Raw genomic sequence first — 15,628 nt, 5'->3', positions numbered from 1 at the left:
CAGCGAAGTTCGTCTGTCTCTCGGTTCTGTGTAGGTTCTGTCTTCTAAGTTCTGTGTCTCTAAGTTCTGTGTGTAGGTTCTAAGTTCTGTCTCCTGTTGTCTTGTTGCATCTGTATTTATACCAGTTGATTCTAATCCTATCAATCTCTATTCCAAAGGTTAGGGCGTTTCTTATCTCCATTCCAGGGAGTAAAGATTATGTAGCTTAAGCATGATTGTTCATAGTTAAAGTGATTAATTACCCACCTGGCAGTTAAGAGGTTTTATTCCCTCCCTAACTTCAGGGGAAAATCCCTACCTGGGGAAACAACCTTTCTCAGAGAGGTGACCTTGGTTAAAACACATAGTGCCAAGAAGGTGACCAAACATATTAAGAACAGTATGCCATATATGCCAGGTCCCTTGAAACAGCAAGGATGGACCGGCTCCCGGCAGTGACTCAAAATGCTTCTCAGTTTTCTCTTTACTAGTTGGAATTCAGAAACAGTTTTCTGTTCAACTCTATAAGATCTTGAATTCATGTACTCTATTTCCATTCATTCCTACTTTCAAGCTAATTATTTTCTGGTCTTGCTGTGTCATATACTTCCTGCTCAAATGCAGCCACCATCACCAACACACACTTCCAAAACTGTTTTTTAATCTCTTGCCCTGGAGCTACAAGTTCCTTAGGTACATTATTTTGTTTTCACATCTCCATAAACAATTTACCAGATGTTTTGTCTCAGCATAAGATAGACTCCCATCCTTCCAGTGTCCAAAAATAGTTTCTTCATTACCTCCATCCTAAAGTTAAGCCAATGGCACATATTTCAAACTTACGACGTTCCCCTTGGATAAAGAATTTTGTATCTGTTAGAATATGCTAGAATATATTGCAGAAACAAACAAAATCTCATGCCTTATCATGTTCAAGGGGGGACGGGCAGTAATGGCTCTGTTCACCACTGCCCCTCAAAAATAGGGATTTAACCTTGATATATAGACTCTTAAGATTTCTGCAGCAGGGAGAAAGTAAGATGGCAAACCATGGACAGGTTCTTTCTTTCTTTAAAATAATTTACTTCGTTTATTTTTTTTTCAATTAAAGTTTACATTCAATATTATTTTGTATTAGTTTCAGGTGTACATCATAGTAGTTAGGCAATCATATAATTTACTAATCATTTCTCCTGATATTTCTAATACCCAAATGGAACTATACACATCTTAAAATACTAGAAAAAGAAGAAAAAAAGCAACCCAATGTCAGCAGAAGAAAATAATAAAAATTAGAACAGAATTAAATGAAATAGAGAACAAAAAAAACTATACAAAAAAAATCAATAAAACAAAGACCTGGTTCTTTGAAAAGATTAATAAAATATTATTAATATAATAAAAAAGACCCATATAAACAAAATCAGAAATGAGAGAGAAGTCACCAAAGACATCACAGATTTACAATGGACAGCTTCTTAATATTTTTCACAAGGAAGCAATACACATCAATAGCCTAAAGCAGGTTATGTGGTTGTAACCAGTACCACAGTGAACGTAAGTGCTACCTTACCATGCATGCAGACAGAAGACAGCTAGAGATATTTGCGTTGACAATAATAAACTCCACTGGTTTTCCTTTTGATTATTATTGTAATATTGCTAATGCAATACTTAAAAATGATATAACTATCATATAACTATCAAAATGGCAAAAACAATACTGAATTGCTCAAAAAAGGAATGTATATACAGTGGCAGATACTGAAGTTATTAACTTGACTTGTCAGATCAAATCACAAATTCGGAATAATAAACAGCAAATGTCAAGATTTTTTAAAATTATTAATATGCCCCTATATCCTTGTCTAAAACATAATGATAGTCAGTGATATGGAAGAATAAAATATACCTAGTTATTTGCTGAACAAATATGAGGTGGATTGTTTCTATATAATTCTTTCAAATACTTATAATTTAGAATACTTTCAGATAAAATATTACTATTTATGCAGCATTCAATTAGTAACTTAATTACAAATATAGAGGCATATTCTTTAGTGTTTTAATAAATAAAGTACTGTACAGGGTAGTAATTACTTACATACATCTTTTATCTATTCCTGAGAAGATTATAAGTCACACAAAAGCAAAGTATGCAATAAACTAATCTAAAAATTTGAGAGCTCCTCATTGTATCATTTTAAATAGATGTTAATGACAATAAATTGTTTACTTATTTAAATGATTGGACTTTAAAACAATGTGGCATACCATGGCTACATGTGATACATACTTAAAATTCTTTCAAAAACCTTACATTACCATTACTTATAAGACTTGCTTAAAAAACTACCTTGAAATTCTTAAAAAATACAATTAAAGAGCAAGATCTCTATATCTAAAATTAAAAAGATTTTATATAAAATTTAAAAAAATATTTAAGTGAGAGAAAGATTTAAAGCAATAGTGCTTACTTTTCCCCAAAACAACAAAGATAAAATTTTATACTTATAGCCAGATGATAGAAAGAAATAAAATATCTATACCTCAAATGGTCTTTTTATAAAATGTACATCAAATAAAGTGCTTAGGTGTGGGAACTGGCCTCTCTTCATCTACTGTGGTTAGTGTATTGGAGAAAGGTAAAGTAAGGTAGAGTTTTTAATCAACATCACCAAGGCCCTGCAGCTGTTTCTATGGGCATGCAAAATCCCTACTTACAAGAAGTTTATCTCTAGATGAGTAAACAAGACTTGAAAATGCAACCAAGAATAAAAAATAAGAATAAGAGGCAGCTTATACTAGTAAATATATTTGAAATAAAAAGTAGAAAAATTATTATAGAAAAAATTTGAGGAAGACTACACATAATAGACTTATGTATCTAAAAAAACACAAAACAAAATGAGGTTTTACCAATTACCCTGAACTCTATCCTGACTAACTATAGTTAATAACCTTTTATTTCAATTACCAATTTTTTACTCTGTTATTTTTTTTAAAATATATTTTATTGATTTTTTACAGAGAGGAAGGGAGAGGGTTAGAGAGTTAAAAACATCGATGAGAGAGAAACATCAATCAGCTACCTCCTGCACACCTCCTACTGGGGATGTGCCTGCAACCAAGGTACATGCCCTTGACCGGAATCGAAACTGGGACCCCCCAGTCCGCAGGCCGACACTCTATCCACTGAGCCAAACCGATTACTGCTCTAACGTTATTTTTGAAAGAAATATAATTCAAACTATTCTTGATTGCACAAACTAATTAACATACTTACAAACGTAAAGTTTAATAGAAACATGATATTCAATAACCAATTTTGAGAATATTGAATGAATGTGGGATACCTCTACTACAATTTCAAATTTTCTGAATAACAGAGACAAAATAAATACATAATTTCTGAAAAACAGTAAAATATGACATAAGAATATAAATGCTGAATATCTTAGAGAATGAAAAGCAGAAAGCCATGGATTAATACAGAAATAACATCCACCAGAAAACACCACCATTAAAAAATACTGGAGAGGGTAAATGGCTGAAGAATGGAGTGGTCATGCAAATATAGCATAGTTTTATTTTTCAAAAAACAAAATCAAGGACAACTATTTAAATATACTATAAAGCGTTTAAGACCAGACAAAAGCAGAAAAGAATTCAGCCAGTTAAAAACAGTAAATTAAAGGAATACGAATTTTGACTTTGTAAGTTTTGGGAACAAAAGCTCCATTAAGCCCCATAGCTGCTGAAAATGATGTAGGAAAAAACCATGAGCATACAGGGTAAAAGTGCCTCATACTGAAGAGCAGAGCAGAGCAAACCACTCGAAACGTAAAGGGGAAGTTCTGACAGTAAAGGAATCATAGCGGGAAATAGACCGGAATTCAGGGCAGAAACTGTCCAAATGCCTGGCTGTCAGTATGGTGAGAAACCATAGAGAGGCATCCTCTTCAAAGGTAAAACTACGCAGAATCTTAGCCTAATGTTTTTCACAGCTGAGTACAGTTCCCCACTGTGCACAGTTTGGTCACAGAAAGACTGAGGTTTCAGAGAACAGAACCCAAAGAGCAGAGCGGTTGGAAATTAATGAGGAATCCATAAAATTAGCTAGATTAAGTTCAGTAGCAGACACCGACATGGCTAAAATAAGAATTCCTGCACTTAAAAAACCAATGGAAATTCTCCAATTCAAAGAACAGAGAAAACGAGAACAGAACATTTAAGATCATCTAGCATGCATGTAATTGGAATTCCAGAAAGAAAGAAAAAAGAAAAAGAAAAAAAACCCCACAGAGGTAAAAAAAATAAATATTTGAAAATAAATTAACTAAAAATTTACAAATTTAGTAGAATACATTATTTTACAGATCCAGAAAGTTCAACAAATACCAGTCAAGATAAATAAAAATAAATCTATACCTAGACATACCAGAGTCAAACAGCTTATGAGCCAAAGATAAAAAGACGATCTTGAAAGAAGCCTGAGCAACATATTTCAGGAGGTTTGGAGAAGGTGAGGGTACCACAAAATTTAATGGCTGACTTCTCATGTGAAGTCATGGAAGTCCAAGACATTGGAATGGCATGTTCAAAGCATGGAAGGATAAAAAAAAATATTTATAGCAAAGCTATATTTCAAAATTGAAGGCAAATTAAGAACATTTTTAGGTAAACAAAAAATTAAGAAACTATCAGGAACACTGGTATACACTATAAGAAATGCTAAGATGAGTTCTTCAATCTCAAAATAAATGACACTTAATGACAACTCAGATCAATAGGAAAGAATGAAGTAACAGAAATGGTAAAAGTATGAGTAAATATAAAACTTCTTTTCTTTTTTGTAAGTTATATGAGTATATAAGGCAAAAAGGTATCTTAAGTTATTTGTTGATTTAAGCAGGGGTGGGGAACCTTTTTACTGCCAAAGGCCATTTGGATATTTATAACATCATTCATGGGCCATACAAAATTATCAGGTTAAAAAGTAGCCTGCTATATTTGGTTAAACAATTAATTAACTCACCCCTAATGCCTTGGCAGCGCCAGACCAAATGATTTTGCGAGTCTTATATGGCCAGAGAGCTGGGCCTTCCCCACCTCTGCTTTATAGGGTGAATAGATACGATACACATGGAAATAGTTTTAAGAAGGGGGAGGAAATGGAAATATATATTGTTACAAGCCATCTGTATTTTACAAGAAGTAATTAAAAATTTTATCTAAGTAGCCTGAATAGATATAAACTATACATTTTAACCTCTGCAGCAACCACTAAGAAATGCAGTTAAAATAGAAAAGTAGACATATGAAAATGGCATTTTAAAATTTATATTTACCAAAAAAACAAGGCAAAAAGATGAAAGAAAAAACTAAATGCTAAAATTTAAAACAAATAGTTAAAAGCTTATCTAGATGCAATCACATCAATAATTATATTAAATGTAACAGATGTGAATTAATTCATGTCTTTTATATAAAAGATCTTGCATATAAATGATCTCCTACCTATGAGACCTTAAAAGAAAACACAATTACTGAAAGTAAAAATTTAAAATTTTATTTGTAAATAAGAACAATTTAATATTAATATAATAAAATAAACTTGAGGATAAGTGCTATTTTTAGAGATAGAGGGGGATATGTCATTATTATAAAAGTTCATGTATCAAGAAAGTAAAACAATTATAAATACAGTCGGCCCTCCTCATGCAGTTTCACTTTTTGCAGTTTCAGTAACCCACAGTCAACTGCAGTCTGAAAATACTAAATTTCCCCAAACATTGACATCTGCCCCTGGCATCCAGCCATTGATGCCCTCATGACTTGATCCAGGATCACCAGAAGCAGATGATCTTCCTGGTATATCATTAGAAGGTCAGTGGTAGTCTAAAGCTATGTCAGAGTGCCTATATCATTCATTCACCTCACTTTATCTCATCATGGAAGCATTTTATTATCTCACATCATCACAAGAAGGGTGAGTATAGTACAATAAGATATTTTGAGAGAGAGAGGTAGAAAACATTCATATAATTTTATCATAGCATATGGTTATAATTTATAAGTAGTTATTGTTATTAATCTCTTACTGTGCCTAATTTATAAATTAAACTTTATCACAGATACGTAAGTATAATGTACATGTTATATATACATATTACTTATACATATACATATACTTATACATATATTGTATTATACTTTTTATACTTAACTATTATACTTATTAATGTTATACTTAATATTATTATACTTATATATATTGTATATATAAGATTCATAGTGTCTGTGGTTTCAGGCAGCCACAGAGTGTAGTAGAGCTCGGGAAGTTATTTCTCAGCGCTGCGGCTGATGCAATGGTGTGAGCACACTCCACCATGACATGCTTCCTCGGCACACCAGGAAGTAGCAACGCCCGCCTGAACGAACTCCTAGAGCCACATGCACAGTACCCCAGCCTTTCAGCCATTGGTCGCCTGTAGCAACTTGTCTCCCTCTGATTGGTCCCCTCATGCTATATATACCCCTGTAGTTCCACAATAAAATGGATCTGCGTCACTGAACCTGGTCCCAGGGTCATGCATGCAGACACCCTAGCACATTGGGGCTCCGTCGTCCTCACCCCCGAGGGACCCCCTGCTTCAACAGGGTATCTTGGAACATACCCCCTGTACATAAAGGGGTACTACTGTACACAATAAAAGAGCCACAAAACATATAAAGCAAAAACTGGAAAAAAAGAAAAATATGCAATCTTAGTTGAAGACTTAAACATGCTCTTCCTGACAATTAATGGAACAACCAGGGAAAAAAACACCATCTATGATAATAGAGATCTGAGCAACATTGTCAACCACCTTAATTTACTTGACATTTAAAGAACACTATAATGCCACAACTTCAGATTACACAATCTTTTCCAGTGCATATGAAATAGTAACCAATATTAATTATATACTAATCATAAATTTAGTCAATATAATTTAAAAGCTAAAAATCTTAAAATAGGATTTTCTCTAGCCAAAACTTAAATTAGAAATTAATAAAAATAAAACATCTACAAAGCCTCAAATATTACAAATTAAGCAACTTACGTCTTAGCTTATACAACCCTCAAATCAAGATAGAAATCATAAAAGACACTAGCAAACATTTTGAAATGGATAATACTAAATTAGCAATGAATCAAAATTTTAGGCTTGCAGCTACAAAAGTGTTTAGAGAGAAATTTACAACCATAACACACTTAAGTATTAGAAAAGAGAAAAGGTTTATATCAAATCTTAGATAAAATCAAAGACCTCAGCTACCACAGTAAGAAACTAGAAAAAGAAAATTAACCCCCAAGTGACTAATTTGGAATATTAGTCATTAATGTTAATAATTTCTTAGCAAATTAATTAAGAGAAGATATCAATTAAATATAAAACAAAAATAATAGAGAAAACTCAATGAAGCCAAAACCTGATCTTTGAAAACATTAATAAAATTGAATAATCCTATTCAGATTTATCAGAAAACAACAACAAAAACACATTCAAATCACCAATATAAAAATACAAGGTGGCTCATTACTGAATACCTTATAAGTATTAAAAGGATAAGAAAATTTTAAGGTCAACTGTATCCTAATAAATTCAACAACTTAGATAAAATAGAAGAATAGTTTAAAAGACACCAACAATCAAAGCTCATTAAAAAATGAGTAGATAATCTAAGACACCTGGGTCTATGAAAAATTTGAATAACCTTTGTACAATTAAAACAACAGACCCACATACCTTCCTGGGTAAATTCTACCTTATGCTTTAGAACAGTGGTTCTCAACCGTGGCTGCACATTAGAATCACCTGGGAATCTTTTTAAAATCCTGAATTCTGGGCCTCATCCTCCAGAAATTCTGTTTCTTTGTTACTAATGTTGTGGCCCCACCCCATAACAAAGAAACAGAATTTCCAGAGGATGAGGCCCAGAAATCAGGATTTTAAAAAGATTCCCACGTGATTCTAATGTGCAGCCAAGGTTGAGAACCACTATTTTAGAAGAAAAAAAAAAATAGCACACACTCTTCCCAATTCATTTTATGAAGCCAGCATTATCCATCCAGATAACAAAACCAAAGACATCAGAAAAGAACATTATAGGCCAATATTCTTCATAAAAATAAATGTAAAAATTATTTTTAAAAATTTAGCAAATCAAATCCGGAAATACATAAAATGTATAATACATTATGCCTAAGTAGGATCTATCCTAAGAAAACAAGTTTGGTTAGCATTTGAAAATCTATTAAAGTAACTGAGTATATTCCATATATTACTAGGCTTAAAAAGGAATGAAAAAAAGCATCTGATAAAATTGAATACCTATTAATGATTAAAAACTGTTAACAAACTAAAAAAATAAGGTAACTTCATGGATATAAGAGGCATCTACAAAAAAACCCCCACAGTTGTCCCTAAGTTTAGGAACAAGGCAAAAAAACTCACTGTTATCAACTCTATTCAGCATTTTTTTGAAGGTGCTAGCTATTACAATAAGGAAAAAAATAAATAGAAAGCATATGTATTGGAAAAGAAAAAGACTAAAAGCTGTCCCAGTTGAGACAGTATTATATTAATGTAGAAAATCTTAAGGAATGTTCAAAAAGCTACTTACTAGTAAGGTTGCAAAATACAAGTGTATTTCCATATAGTAGCAATGAACCATTGTAAAATAAAATTGTTAAAAATTCCCATCAAGAAATGTGAAATACCTTGAGATAAATGAACAAAATGGGTGCAAGACCTGTACACCTAAAACTACAAGACATTGTTGAAAGAAATTTGAAAAGGCCTAAGTAAAAACTTCCATTTTTGGCCTGACATATAAGAAGCTTGGGAGTTGCCACTCCATCAAAACAACAGGTAAAAAGTTGAACAAACCAAAAAATCAACAATTCTTCTTAGATCCATAAGAGAAATCAAATCACAGGGCAAACCGCTGCCCCCAAAAAATAGACATCGACAGGCAAATACAGAATATCACAACTTACCAGAGCAGAAATCCGTAAAGTGAAACCTCCAGGGGAACCAGGGCCAGAGGACAACTGAACTGTAATTGATGAATTGCTTGAAGCTCAGTGTGAACAAGTCTGAGAGAGAAAAACACCAGAAAGACCCAGTCACTGGGGTGAGGAGGGAACCCCACACTTTTGAGAATTTTACCTCTAGGAGCCCTACCAGGTCCTCACAGTAAGTATTGGAGAAAAATTCCCCTTGAGTTTCTAGCAGGGAGACAGGAAATACATCAGAGCGCTCTCTTCTTAACAGGGTTGCCCTCAGGAGAAACCAGTTAACCAAAGCTTCATCAGCTGGCGTTTTATCAGAGCCGAATTGAACTGGAGGAAGGAAAAAAGCCAGCCCAGCCCACTCTAGCCATGTTCAGGAACTTGACTAGTGTATTCTCTGGGGCCAGCGCTAAGGGGAAATCCCATTTCGTTGGGCCCAAGGAGATGGCTTATGTGTCTCTGAGATTGACAGATACAAGGCGATTAAGAAAAATAAATAAATATATTGTGGTCATATTTTCTTGCTGTGGAAAAATAAGGATTTATAAGTATGAATATACCTATACATATACTTATACACACACATACATATATATACTTCCTAGGTCTTTTTACTGAGAGGACCCTGAAGCAAATAACAAAAGTGCACAGATCTCGGCTTCTAAATACCACTAAAAACCTAAGGTTCTCTAGAGAATTGGCTGATTTCAAGGCTAGGGTGAAAAAAAAGTCCATGGTAAATCCTAGAATATCTTGGCTTGCCAGAACTTTAAAAAGTGCTAAAAAAAAAAAAAAAAAAATGAAGTGTATATGGCAAGAAAAGATGAGATTCTGTTTAAAGAAACTCTCACTGGTCAAATACGTGACAGAATATCAAAATAAAAATGCCTGTAAAATATTATAACCCAGTGAATAAAATTGATATCCTTAAGTTCATACTGATATGTACACATGATGATTAAATAAAAGCAAGAGATGCGAAGAGTCTTGCTGAGAGTCAAATGTCAACTAACAATGTAGAAGGAAATTTGGCATTAGAAAATAGTTACTTAGCAACAATGAAAATAATAGTTTTAGAAAAACATTATCAATGGATACTACTATTAATGGACAAAAGTTTGATGTGGGAAATGAAACTTACATGATCTCAGACATCTCCCCACAAATACTTACTAACTGCTTATTATTTAATAAGTAAAACATACTTTCAGACTGGAGAATCTTAGCAGACAACACCTTAACCAAGTGTTCAGGGACACATTACCAGTGACAGGAAGACTTGGTAGAGTGTACTTCTTGGTATTGTACTCTGAAAATAATACAGTGCCATTTCTGTTGTACTCTACCAAATATTCATAACCTAACCTTCGATAGGAGGAAATCTCAGACAAACCCCAAATGAGGGACACCCTACAAGTAACTCTTCAAAAATGTCAAGGTCATGAAAGCTAGGGGGAGATTGAGGAATTGTTCCAGACTAAAGGAGATTTAAGAATCACAAAAACTAAAGGCAGTATATGATTCTTATTTGGACCCTAAACCTCTGAAACATGTAATTGGAACCAAAGAGAAACTTTGAATGAAAACTTATGTGTAAAAATCTAAAAAATACAAATTATTATAGAGAGTAAGACAAAAAACATTGAGCTAGAAATTAGGGGCCCATTAAATCTCTGATAATCTCCAGGATAGTCACTTACTTTCTTGAGCCTCAAGATTGTTTAGTTTAGAATGAGTGATTAAACCACAAAGTCCCTTTTATTTCCAAAATTCTATGTTTAAACTTCTAATTAATGGTTAAAATCAAATTACTAGTACCTATGTATTGAGTAGTTCACTAAGTGCAAAATCAATTGTAAAATTTGTTGGACTACTATTTTGGGCTGATTTTGAGTTTATGTGGCAATGTGGAAAAACATCTAAAAATACTGTCATAAGTGTGTATATATTTAGTTGTTTTAGACTTAAAATGCTTCCTCATTTCTCAGCATCTGATGGAAGAATCACAGCCTAGTTGATTCTTGCCTGCATCAAGTCGCAAAAGAAGTGATTATCAAAATGGTCACATTTTCCTTCTTACCCCTTTAGTGCAGTCTTTGTTCACTTAGCACAGCTGATGAAGAAATCACGCTAACAAGCTCATGGGTTCATCACTCAGATGACTCAGGAAACCCCTCACCCTTGCCAGCCATTTGACATATGCTTGTCATTGGTCACAAGGTCAACTGAGTGATCACGTGTAGATAGACCATTGCAAATTCATTACCGTTAGAAAAATAATTCACAAAGCACATCCAATTCAAAATGGGCTAGCAATGCCACTTTTCTGTATGAACATGGGACATCAAATTGAGTTTCTTGGTGTTTTCACCATATTCTATTAATCTCAAAATCCTCTTTGATTTCAGACTCTGCTCAAATTTTATATCCCTGCTACTACTGTCATGCTCTCTACTGATTAATACCTCCTTAGCTTTGTCACTCTTTAGAGCAGAATCAAGGCCTAAAATCTAAAATGCATTTATTATCTAGTTCTTCCAATTTTGTAATCTAGGTGAAGGTACAGGCCTTTCCATTGTCCCTGTGTCACTGAGACAACAAACCAACACACAAATCCAGGGTCCCAAATTGGAGAGGGTGCAGGCCAGGCTGAGGGACACCCCTCCCCACAATGTGCACGAATTTCGTGCACCAGCCACTAGTAATGTAATAAAGCCGATTTTTCAAATAGGATGTCCCTGTATTCAAAGATATATTTTAAGAGCTTACTAGCCAATGCAATGATAAGGAAACAAACGTGGCTCGACATTCGCTCTGAAGTTTCAAATAGGGACGTCTTTGAAATGCTCTCTTCTGAATGTGAGTTTAATGTGAGTAAATATTGGGAATCAGAAAGCCATGGATTTACAGGGAACCAGGACCATAATATCCTAAATCATATGGTAATGTGAGGCCGACAGCACAAACCTTTACACAGAAGGAATACACCTCTAAAGAAACAAGGCTCTAGAAACATGTAGAGGCCTCAGAGGGGCAGAGGATGACTCTGTGGTTGGTGATATGGGATATAGTTCAAATGCCTTTTGGTTCTCATTCCCACTCTGTCAGAAGAAAGCCAAGAGACAAGGGTGTAAAGAAAAGAGGATCTCATTCTGCTTGAATATATGTTAACCTATGAGCGCTAGTACTCCGTTGGTCAGCTTTTTCAGGGCTTGCTGTCACCGCAGCTCTGCTGACCTGGTAGGTCTGATTATGAATGATCAATGTGCCTATTTGCAATAAAAGTCTTTGCACAGACTTGGACCCTCAGCCCTTATTCACTCATGCAGATAATAACGGCAGTTCAAGGCAGTTGCCCATAACTCCAAGCTTCATTAAACAAAGGGAATGTCACCAGAAGTCCCTTTAACTATCTTTTTGCTGCTAGGCAGAGAAAAATTGGCCATTCTGAGGAAATGGAATTTACAGTGTTAATAAAATAAGGATTTGTGTATCCCTATGCTCTATGTTGCAGCTCTATTCTGAGCTCCCACTGTTAAAACCCTCCACGTTAGCAGGGGGCAGAGTGAGAAATGTGAACAAAGGATGCTGTGTGCCTGAGGTCAGATTCTGCTTGAGGAAACATTTCAGTGGAATTTTCCAGGATGGGGTGCTGCACTCCTCCCCATTGATTACAGACACAGCTAGTGTTAGGCTGGTGTCTCAAAGGTTTGGAGGTTGGGGAAGGATGATGGGGGAGGCTCCAGAGGAGTTCAGTGTGACTTGAAATGAGGGTCCCTCTGTGGTACATTGAGACACAAAGTCTGCCCACTCTCCAGGCTCTGGGAGGGTGTGAAGTTTTGGTTACCCTTTTTCTCAGGAAAAACATATTAACAAGTCACTGTTGTTTGGGGAAAGTGTCAACTTTAGATGTTCTAATAAAGGATGGTCATCTATGACACAGTCCCTCATACATTACCTCCTGGTTCATGTTCTTCACATGAACTCTCACCCCACTCTACACCTTGGGCATCACTCCTACATTACCCTCATACACACATTCGTTTCCCTAGCTATTTAGAATACCCATTCACTATTTTTTATAGTCCTCTCCCTTAAAAATAGACTTTAAGGACATCCTTAAATTTTTTTTGTTGCCTAAATAACCCTGCTATGATTTGAAACTCACAGAGAAATGTAGTTTTGAGTGACTGAATAATCCAAGTCAAAAGTTCAGGTTCCTTCAAAATCAACTGAGTGCCCATTTCTGGATAATAATTGGTATTTGCATTCCAACTATTCTGTAATAAAGATTCAAGAAAAATGAAAACAATGAACATGTGAGAAATTGCCTGTGAAATGAATAAAGTCACAAAACAGATAAATTTGGCCCCAAATAAAACATTTTTCTACGAGAAATTTTTGGTCTCAATCATTTGGAAATACTTTTTCCTGCTTTGACCCATAAAGAATAGACATGGCCACATAGAACATGGAAGACCAGTTATTTTATGCTAATTCAATACTAAATGCGAAGAAAATAGGCTACCAAATGTTCCTGCCCATTCAGAAATTGACAAGTAAGCATCTTGCACACAGTAGTAGTCTTTGTAAGCAAAAAGCTTTCACTCATGAGTGTCTCTCAAACTTATAAAACTCTATGAGTCTATCTGCTCACACAAAGCCTAACACTTGTTTATGTCCCTACATGTCATCTTGTAAAAGTTTCTGGGAAGGGAAATGTGGAAAAATTCCCCCCAAGAAAGTGAAGGTAGCGGGTGGAGGGAAGGGAGATGTGGTAATTTCAGTGGTAATGAAATAAATAAAATACAGAGAAATAATATTCCTAAGATATTCCCTTGGAAAAGGATGCCACACAAAGAATTGCTGAAGGACCTGAATATGATTAGGAAAAACTAAGGGAAGACAGTTATATTCCAACATATGATGGTTGTCCATAGATGGGGAAGGTCAGATAGGGAATTAAAGAGTAAAAGTTGTAAGGTACTGGTTGCAAAGAGATTTAAAAAAACAAACAAACACGGAACTTTGAATCACTAAAGCAACCAAATTCGTTCAGAAGGTTTTGACCATCTATGGGAGATACTTGAGAAGGAGGCATTACTAAAATAGGTGAGAGGTTATTTTTAGATGATTTTAAAAATACTTTAAACTTTGAGAATTTTATAACTATGATGAATTGAAAGCTAAGAATGTTTGTGAAATAAGCAAACACGTAAGGAAACTTACCAAGCATTTGTTCACTCCTCTACCGTCATCTTCAAGGCAGACTTGAGTCCTGCTTGGCCTTTTCAGCAGGGCATAAGTCTCTAAACCAGGAAGATGATGTGAACTTTATTTTTGTGAACTTTAATTTTGTTTAAAGAATTTTAAAAAGATCAAGCAGTGACAGTGTACTATTTTGTAAAGTGAATCCATATAGAGAAACTCCCTATGGCATTAAATGTCCAGGTTTAAGTTATGCAGTTTCTTGGCTATTTGAAATAGGATGGTCATCTCAATTCAGTTTGCATAAGAAGCCCATTGTTCTCATCTTAAAGCTCAGGATAAGATATTCATAACATCTCCTCCTCTTTCCTCCCACACTCTTCCAATGCCTGAGACACTTCTGTCCAATACTATCCATTCAAACTGAAAGACTGACTGAGCTATTCAAAGCTTCCTCTCGGGCACTTAGGGCTTTGTGCTATTGTCCGGCTGTATGAGACTCCAGTGGATTCTGTGTTCAGTCTGTTCTAATGCACCTCCCACCAGCTGGAATACGCATCTTTAGCATTAGCGTTTCTTTTCCATTACTTTTAATCCAGGCAGCTCCGGGTTTGTTCTGTTTGGGACCCTGCATTATGTCCTTGGCCTCCAGTATTGAGATTTAATTCAGCACATTTCTACTAGAATATAAATGCCTGTGGGGGAAATTATGCATATATGGTGTGAAGGAACTGTTCATGGTTTAGTATTTTTCTATCTTCCACAGTTACTTAGCACGATGCCTTGCACACAACAGATGTTCGACCAAGGTGTGCGATTTCAACTAGTCTTTTTTTCACCTATCCAGGAAAGTGTTGCCTTAAAAAGTAAAACGATGCTAAAATGATAATATTTGCAAAACATCATGCACTGGAATAATATTTTGATACTTTTTGTTCTTTTCAACAGTAATCAACCAATTTACTATTGATGTTTATTAAGAGATTTGAAGTACCTGCTCACCCACTATTTAAAATCAACAACCTTAGTTTTCGGGAATGAAAGTAGAAAGAGGAAGAAATCATGACTAAAAAGAGCAAAATCTACTTTTGAGCAACTTCATGATTTCTCTACATGGGTACTAATTCTGAGCCACTAAATATTTTCAACAGAAAGAGATCTTAGCAACTAATAAGTCCAACTTCCTAAAGCAAACGATAGGACTGTTCTATGTTTAAAAACAATTATTTCTGTTGTAGTTTTTAAACAAAAAGGCCAAACTCTTAGTTAGACTGTTAGAAAGAGAAGGCGGGTGGGAGTGTAAGGGTGGGGGTAGACGTATGGAAAGGCAAGGTCTTTCCTCTCTTCCTCAGGATGTTCAGTAGACAATGTCCCTGG

General features: G+C 34.8%; 1 long non-coding RNA gene across 2 annotated transcripts in view; it reads right to left on the bottom strand.

The window, feature by feature from the left end:
* LOC107181565 overlaps positions 1 to 14,362 on the bottom strand; it is an 83,336-nt gene extending 68,974 nt beyond the window's left edge. For both annotated transcript variants that reach the window (XR_001512227.1, XR_001512228.1), the window contains exons 1-3: positions 14,273 to 14,362; positions 13,212 to 13,323; positions 9,029 to 9,127 (exon numbers count right to left, since the gene is read on the bottom strand). This is a non-coding gene — a long non-coding RNA (uncharacterized LOC107181565). The remainder of the gene's footprint in view (positions 1 to 9,028; positions 9,128 to 13,211; positions 13,324 to 14,272) is intronic.
* Between the last annotated feature and the right edge of the window lie 1,266 nt (positions 14,363 to 15,628).

The sequence above is a fragment of the Myotis davidii genome, unplaced genomic scaffold (genome assembly GCF_000327345.1).
Source record: "Myotis davidii unplaced genomic scaffold, ASM32734v1 scaffold449, whole genome shotgun sequence".
NCBI lineage: Eukaryota > Metazoa > Chordata > Mammalia > Chiroptera > Vespertilionidae > Myotis > Myotis davidii.
Note: the sequence above shows the minus strand (reverse complement) of the source record. Positions and strands in the feature narration are given on the sequence as shown.